The following is a 9,534-nucleotide window of genomic DNA, read 5'->3' on the forward strand; positions in this document are numbered from 1 at the left end:
TATGTTCGGAGGGAGAAAGACATGTGGTACGACAGATGCCATACAAGCCCTAAACGACGTAATGGACACAACCGGAAAAGCCGGCAAATGCATCACCACCCTCGACGTCCAAGGGGGATTCGACCACCTACAGATGGGTAAGGTATGCGACAGGCTCGGAAAGCACTCAGGTCACCTGGCACAATGGGTCCGACACTGGGCCACTGACAGGACGACCAACTACCGGTTCAATGGCAGAACGTCCCGGGGATATACTACTGACAAGGGCACGCCACAGGGCTCTCCCCTATCGCCAATACTTTTCCTTATCAGCACGCTAGAGACAGCAAAAGTACAGGCAACGCCATCCCAAAAAGCGGAAACCAAGGGCCTGATATACGTGGATGACATCCTGGTGGCAACAACATACCGGGACGCGAAAGAGGGAAAAAGGATGCACCAGGAAACCATTAGGGAACTTGAGGCAACCGAAGCCGGAGACGGGTACGAGTTCACACCCAGTAAAGCCGAAACAATATTCGTACAGACACCACCGCAGAACAAGTTCGAAGTCCGACTACGGGACCAAGAGATACCCCCTCTAGGCCACCTGAGGTGGCTCAGATACTTCCTAACAGACAAATGGAAATGGGACCACCACGTCAGGCATTGGATCAACAAGGCCACCAGCTCCGGACACCGCATAAGGGCACTAACGTCCAGATACAGCAAAGGGGGACTGAATGCGGGGACGACACTGCGACTAATCAAGGGCCTGATAATCCCACCGCTGACATACGGGATAGAGACATGGGGAAACAAAGGCCTGTTGAGAGAGGCGCAGGCGGCCCTCAACAAGATAGTCCGAACAGCCTTCAGACTGGAAAAGAAAACACCGGTCCTGGCCTTCCTTACCGAACTCGGGATCCCACCACTGGACCTCATGATGCAGTTCAGACAAAACTTGCTGGCGCTACGAGCCACCACCAAGGATCACCATAGCACTTGGACAAAGAGGTGGATGACCAGACACGCGGCAGAGGACATTATCACCACCACCGGCAATTACCAACTAGGCAAAGACGCACTTAAAGACCGGCTACAACAAGACTGGGCAGAAAGAGTCACCAACAAAGGGACCAGGTACCAAGGAAGGCCCAGTAAATAGTACGAGCACCTACGCTCCCTAACCAGGCAAGACTTTAAAAGGTTGCTAGGATTAAGGGCAACGGCAGGTTGGCCATACCAGGAAATAACCGGCGCCAGGAGGCGATGCCCATGCGACCGGGACATAATAACCTTTGACCACCTCGTAAATAGATGCGGGGTGACAACCACCACGACAATCGGACTCTACGACAACGAAAGGCAAGGAGAACTCCTTCAATGGATGGACGGCTGGCCACAAGAACTTAGGGGAAAACCAGAAACGACCGGGAATGAGGACGGCACACAACAACCAGATGCCGCCCAAGTAATCGGAGCCAACGTTAACCTACCCACAAGCCAACCAACGCAGAAGCCGGTGAAACCCAGACCACGACGGCCTTGCAAGACATGTGGAGAAATAGTGCTAAGGGACTTACAGCATGAGTCGGCACATGCCAGAATACACGACCCGGCGAGAAAGGGCCGATAGTCTACAATGGCAGAAGACACGGAGGAGGCGCCCGGTGGACCAGGGGAGTAATGCTGGTCAGATTGTCATCTCGTAATGTACACGACTACGGGGCACAGGTGGCAGGCGTGGGTTTCTTTTGTTTGGCTTGGATTTCTTTTGTTCACGACTACGGGGCACTAGGGGCTGGCGTAGGTTTCCTTTGTTAGTTTGGATTTCTTTTGTTCACGAACATGGGGCCAAGGGGGCTGGAATGGGTTTTCTTTGTTGATGGATTTTATTTTGTTCACGACCATGGGGCCGAGGGGCAGGAGTGGGTTTCTTTTGTGACGGACCAAAGCTGTTTGAGGGAAAGGAGAAGGAGGGAGTGCGAGTTTCTTTTGTACGGCCTAGAGGGGGTGTTGCGAAAGATTTCGTTTGGGGGGGCCCAGGGCTGGGGGCAGTATCCCATGCCGTACTCCGATTACTTTAGTTAGTAGGTGAGATAGTGGAAGAATAAAAGGTTTACACACACACAAACGGAGCGAGAAAAATTTCGTAAATTCTGGTACAGTTAGCGGGACATTCCTGCAACCACACCAAGTTTATTTTTATTTGTGTACACATCATCTTTCTATCCCGTACAACCAGAATTTTCACTCAAAGAACTACTCCACCCCCTCACTCACGATACTCCTCCCTTAGGTGGTGTGGCCAATCACAGCCCTCCATTATAAGGCTTCATTTCCTCTGAGAGTTTAGGATGCTGGTCATAAGACCATCCTACTCACTCACCATGACCTCCCAACCCTCGTCTCCGGCCCTGCCGCATCTTCCCCACTCTCCCTCTCCCCTGGGGGAAGCCAGAAGCCCTACCAAAAGCCCAAGGGTCAACTCCCCCAGCCTCCTCCCGCCCGGCTCCCCTCAAGGAGTATCCCTCCACTCGACCCTCCCCATGTTTGCCACCATCAGGCACCAAAGAGGCTGTCCCAACGCCTTGATCAACGTGGGAAACAGAATTGTGGCCAGGGGAAGTACCTTCCCCGAGGTCAGACAGGAACTAGGATGCACGAATGCATGCTATGTCCGCCTCACGGGAAACACGAAGGCCCCGACTATAGCAGCGCCCCAACCGGAACTACCGAGTTTCAGGACCACGCTTCAGAACATCTTCGGCAATGAGGCGGTAGACGCAGCCAACACCGACGCCCTGGCCTTCCTGGCAGCAGCAGCTTCCTCCTACCACCCGTCACAAGAAAGCCCTGTGCCAGTATCACAAATACCACTGGTCCCAAACTCCTCACCACCGCTGGACGAAACGAACGAACCCATGGACCAATCCCAGGACATCAGAGTGACCGAAACACAGGTCACGCAAGATGTAGCAATGTCCCTGGGTAACGGGAAAAACACAGACCAAACTGGGCTGGGTGACAACCAACACGCCCACGGACCAAGCGAAGTACCAGAGAGCTCGGGCCCCCAAAATGCATCAAGGCAGGTACGCTTCTCTTCCACCCTAACCACAACAAGGGAAATCCCGGGAACCCTAACCGGCAACATAACGAACAACCCGAACTCTCCCTCCCCCTCCTCCTCCTCGCAAAGCAAAAGCAGCACCGCCGCCCCCTCCTGCCTGTACGAATCGACGGAGGTCGAGCTCACACCAGATGAAAAGGAAGAACCAGAACGCCTCGTCACCGTCGGCATCATTGTGGGTTTCATCCATCAGCTGGAAAAGAAATTCCAGGAACAAATGCAGGCCATGGAGGCACGACTCCCCGGAGAAATAAGGCAAAGGACTAGACAGCCCAAAGCTGGAACCCCCACCCCCACCCCCAACCCCTCCCCATTCACTGCCCCCTGACAGCCCAGAGCCTCAACCCCAGCCACCAACCAGAACAACCCCCCCCCCCGCCCCGCAATACCGTACCACAGCCCCCTCCTAAGCAAATTTTGAGGAAACCCAAGGGGGACGCACTAGTGCTGGCACCGCCGACCGGAACGAGCACCGGCGCCAGAGCAGAAGAAACCGCCCCACAGAAAGTGGCGCTCTGACAGACATGGGCCGCCCTTACGTCCTCCGGAATCAACGTTGACGGCTTCTGGCTAGTTCCAACGAAGAAGTGAAGACAAGAGCCAGCGCCAGGAATCCGAGAAATAGCGCCCTCGGCACCCTCAACGCCGCACGCCAGGCAAAGAAGGCTCCTTATTAGGTCGGTGAAGAAAGGCCGCAGAATAGGAGCAGGAGGGCTGCCACCAGCTAGAATCAGAGACGCCGTCAACTCAGCATCCAGGGTTAAGTTTGCATACGCAGAGTATAACCGAAACGACGACCTGGTACTCACAACCATGGGAGACCTACCGGCCGAGCCAGCCCTAGATGATACATCGGCAATCACCAAAGCCCTTAACGAAATCAATGTCTTCGGCTTCAACATCACCACAGACACACCCTCCATCAACATCGTCATCAACAGCATACCACTAGGTGACGAAGACTGGACACCTGACGAATGGGATGCAGACTCCGACAGGTGGGAAGATCTGATGAAGGAAATCTCCGAATACAACCCACAGGTCCGGCTGCTAGACAGACCTAAGTGGCTCAGGTCCCAGACAGAGCTCAAGGCTGAAGGAAAAGTCAAGTCCTTGGCAATTGTGGTGGTAGAGACAAACGACTGGATCATGGCGGAAACCAGGAAACCCCTCCCAAGCATGGCCATCTTTGGCATGAGATGCACTTTCAGGAAATATGTGAAGAAAGACTCATCAACCTGCTGCGCGAGATGCCTGCAGTTCGGGCACCACGGCGTCCATTGCAGGATGGAGGCCATATGCAAATATTGTGGGGGGAGGCACCACACTAAGGACCACCTATGCGCACAGATGTACTGCACAGCAGGAAAGGGAAAGATGTGCTCCCACACCCTGAGGAGATGCGTTAATTGCGAGGAAACCTCTCATTTTGCCGGGGGTAACAACTGCCCAACCAGAACTAGAGCGAAGTCCCCGGCACAACCCCCTACGGCCGCCGACAAAGGGAAAGCACCAGCAGCGCTGGCCCCCCCCCCAACGCCTAAATAAATATGGCGACAACAGACATAATATATGACAACGTCGGCGGGTCCATGAACGTTGTCACCGAGTTACTGAAACGCTCAAAAAAACGGAAACCGAAAATAATAGCGATTGCAGAATGCCCTGTTGAGAATCAGGATTGGATACATTTGGAAGGGTTTACATGCTACGCTAGCACAAAGGTGATAAAATACGGCTGCGCCGTATATATTTTAGATAAATACGTACACATGTTTGTGGTTGAACGAATAACGACACAATACATCACACTGTGGACCGGAGGAAAAGAAATTACCTTTGGCTACCAGAGGCCCTCGGCGAAGGACTTCGACACAACAAACCAGTAGCACACGCACAGGGGAAATAACATCCTAATAGGGGACATGAACGCACACCACCCCGCTTGATCACAGGGGTGCCAGAACACGGCCGGATTAAAGCTGGCCAGATGGATGGACGACAGGGATATGGCAGTGAGAAACCCCCATATAATCACCCACCCGCCCAACGCAACCAACCCAAATGGAACAACCCTGGACCTTGTGGCCACCGACAAAGGGCAAAAAATAGAAGTACGGGCACTGGACCTAGCAACAGCAAGCCATAGAGCACAGGTAATAAAAACCAGTTTCACATGGAAGGACGACGGGAAAAAGACTGCTAAGGCACGACAAAGCGGATTAGGAGGCCATTAGAGCCAAGATCAGCCTCATGGACGACCACAAGGACCACCCAGCCGAAGTACAAAAGGAACTCACACGTATAGTCAGAAGGTACACCCCCCTAAAGAAGCCAGGATGCAAGGCTTTCTGGAACAAGTCCCTACAGCAAGAACGAAAGGAGGTCCTCAGGCTCGCTCATAAGCACCCCCGACACCCAGAACTAAGAGAAAAAAAGAAGAACCTACGGAAAGCCATAATGGAAGCCAAACTCGAAGCTAACGGGAAAGCCCTTCAGGAAGAAACAGATCCAGAATGCTTCAGGACGGTCCAGCCAAGGACCACAAAACACCCCATACCGGCTTGGTCTAAGGAAAACGGCGAAGTGGTAGCGGAACACGGGGACATCGCCCAAGAAATCCATACAGCCCTGTATGGAGGAGAGAGGAGACGGGCCAGGGAGCAAATAAACAACGAACTTGAGCTGCTACAAATAGAGACCCTAGACGCCGCCATCAAACAATCACCGAACGGAGCAGCAAGTGGACCAGACAACCTCACCACCAGGCTCGTCAAGTGCTTCAGGAAAATACGGGAGCCCCTATTCCTAAGAATGATGAACCGGGCATGGAGAGAAGGAATCCCAGAAAGCTGGAAGGTCAGTACCACCAAACTGATACCCAAGCTAAACAAACCGTCATATACAGTGGCAAAAAGTTGGAGGCCGATACAACTACAATCCATACTGGCAAAAACCCTAGAAAGAGCGGCAGTCATACGGATAGCAAGACTCGAAATCCTGGAAGACAATATGTTCGGAGGGAGAAAGACATGTGGTACGACAGATGCCATACAAGCCCTAAACGACGTAATGGACACAACCGGAAAAGCCGGCAAATGCATCACCACCCTCGACGTCCAAGGGGGATTCAACCACCTACAGATGGGTAAGGTATGCGACAGGCTCGGAAAGCACTCAGGTCACCTGGCACAATGGGTCCGACACTGGGCCACTGACAGGACGACCAACTACCGGTTCAATGGCAGAACGTCCAGGGGATATGCTATTGACAAGGGCACGCCACAGGGCTCTCCTCTATCACCAATACTTTTCCTTATCAGCATGCTAGAGACAGCAAAAGTGCAGGCAACGCCATCCCAAAAAGCGGAAACCAAGGTCCTGATGTACATGGACGACATCCTGGTGGCAACAACATACCGGGACGCGAATGAGGGAAAAAGGATGCACCAGGACACCATTAGGAGACCTGAGGCAACCGCAGCCGGAGACGGGTACGAGTTTGCACCCAGTAAAGCCGAAACAATATTCGTACAGACGCCACCGCAGAACAAGTTCGAAGTCCGCCTACGGGACCAAGAGATACCCGCTCAAGGCCACCTGAGGTGGCTCAGATACTTCCTAACCGACAAATGGAAATGGGACCACCACGTCAGACACTGGATCAACCCGGCTACCAGCTCTGGACACCGCATAAGGGCAGTAACGTCCAGATACAGCAAAGGGGGACTGAATGCGGGGACGACACTGCGACTAATCAAGGGCCTGATAATCCCACAGCTGACATACGGGATAGAGACATGGGAAAACAAAGGCCTGTTAAGAGAAGCGCAGGCGGCCCTCAACAAGATAGTTCGAACCGCCTTCGGACTGGAAAAGAAAACACCGGTCCTGGCCTTCCTTACCGAACTCGGGATCCCACCACTGGACCTCATGATGCAGTTCAGACAAAACTTGCAGGCGCTACGAGCCAACACCAAGGACCGCCACAACACTTGGACAAAGAGGTGGATGATCAGACACGCGGCAAAGGATATTATCACCACCACCGGCAATTACCAATTAGGCAAAGATGCACTTAAAGACCGGCTGCAACAAGACTGGGCAGAAAGAGTCACCAGCGAAGGGACCGGGTACCAAGGAAGGCCCGGTAAATCGCACAAGCACCTACACTCCCTAACCAGGCAAGACTTTAAAAGGCGGCTAGGATTAAGGGCAACGGCGGGTTGGCCATACCAGGAAATAACCGGCGCCAGGAGGTGATACCCGTGCGACCGGGACAAAATAACCTTTGACCATCTAGCAAACAGATGCGGGGTGACAACCACTACGATAATCGGACTCTACGACAACAAAAGGCAAGGAGAGCGCCTTCAATGGATGGACAGCTGGCCACAAGAACTTAGGGGAAAACCAGAAACGACCGGGAATGAGGACGGCACACAACAACCAGACGCCGCCCAGCTAATCGGAGCCAACGTTAACCTACCCACAAGCCAGCCAACTCAGAAGCCGGTGAAACCCAGACCACGACAGCTTTGCAAGACATGTGGAGAAATGGTGCTAAGGGACGTACAGCATGAGTCAGCGCATGCCAGAATACACGACCCGGCGAGAAAGGGCCGATAGGCTACAATGGCAGAAGACACGAAGGAGGCGCCCAGTGGACCAGGGGAGTAATGCTGGTCAGATGGTCATCTCATAATGTACACGACTACGGGGCACAGGGGGCAGGCGTGGGTTTCTTTTGTTAGCTTGATTTCTTTTGTTCACGACTACGGGGCACAGGGGGGCAGGCGCAGGTTTCTTTTGTTAGTTTGGATTTCTTTTGTTCACGACCATGGGGCCAAGGGGGCAGGAATGGGTTTTCTTTGTTGACGGATTTTATTTTGTTCACGACCATGGGGCCGAGGGGCAGGAATGAGTTTCTTTTGTGACGGACCAAAGTTGTTTGAGGGAAAGGAGAAGGAGGGAGTGGAAGTTTCTTTTGTATGGCCTACAGGGGGGTGTAGCGAATGATTTCGTTGAGGGGGGCCCAGGGCTGGAGGCAATATCCCATGCCGTACTCCGATCACTTTAGTTAGTAGGTGAGATAGTGGAAGAATCAAAGGTTTACACACACACAAACCGATGAGTCAAAAAGACGATGAGTCATATCAAACGTCACAGAGTGAATCGGCCCCATCTGTCAGTGAGTCATACCTACGTCAACATCATCCGGAGGTCTATCACACGCTCGAGGACATTCCATCAGATTCCGAATCGGAGGAGGGTGTGAGGTATTATCGACGTCGTTATTACGGTGTCCGTCATTGTTGTTACCCTTTTCGTCGTCAGTACTATTCTCGCTATTAGACAAAGATGTGGTCTGGGCGTTTCCACCGTAAGGTGCGATCTGCCGTAGCGTACCGCAAGCACGTCAGTTGGCATAGCACCATCCTGAGAGGTCCCCTACTGTTCCCAGAGGATCAGAGTCACTATATCATCACAGTCCCCAGTGTGGGCGACGATCGCAATTTCTTTCTCCCAGCATGGCAAGTCATCCGACCGGGACATCATCACTTGGGCAATACCGGGGCCCCGGCGGATGGTATGACGTCTGAATTTGTGGAGAGGAAACATCTATGTTATCATCCTATCATCCAGGTTCAGAAACTTTCCATCAATTTCCATCTCACTTGGCGTCGCCCGATCTACATGCGCGTTATCTGTTTCTCCCAGCAGTCGTTGGCCACTCCCAACTAGACGCTATTCCATCGTCTTCTTACGCCACCTAGCAATACTCCGCCCCCCGCTCCAAATTTTGTGGGGGTCGCGCCTATCGGTTACGCCGGCGCTATCAACGCCCTGAAGCAGGTCGACGGTCCCCTATTGTACGACCAACAGGAACGCAACGGGGAATGGATCGGATTCTTGGCCAAGAACAAACGTCACTATTGCCGGATACTGTACGATACGGGTCCCAAGCTCTTGAGGTACGCACCAGGCATGTCCGTCAAGGAGAAGTCGTTCAATTTCAAGTGCCGACCTAGACGTTACGTCGTGTTCAATCAACTCTCCACTCTTGAGCAGAACCCCGCGAAGCCTATGTATCAGGAGGCGCCCGTCTGGTGGGTAGGATTCTATACTCCTTCCCTCAGTACCACGGATAGGACCCCATTCTCCGCGGTTGAGACCGATGCCGATGGCAACATTTACGATCAGGGTTATGATGAGGATGACGTTGTTGATGCCCCTAAGGGCGCACTTGCGAAGATTCATAGATTTGATGGCTATGTCAGCTGGACCGAGATGCCATTTTAGATAGATAGATAGATGAATAGAATTTCTCCTGAGCCATCTCCTGAAAGGCAAGTGAGTCTTAGCATTGTCAATGATCAAAAATACCTCTTCCTCCCCAACATGCTCCTTGATATCCT

The sequence above is a fragment of the Tuber melanosporum genome (genome assembly GCF_000151645.1).
Source record: "Tuber melanosporum whole genome shotgun sequence assembly, scaffold_6, strain Mel28".
Lineage (NCBI taxonomy): Eukaryota > Fungi > Ascomycota > Pezizomycetes > Pezizales > Tuberaceae > Tuber > Tuber melanosporum.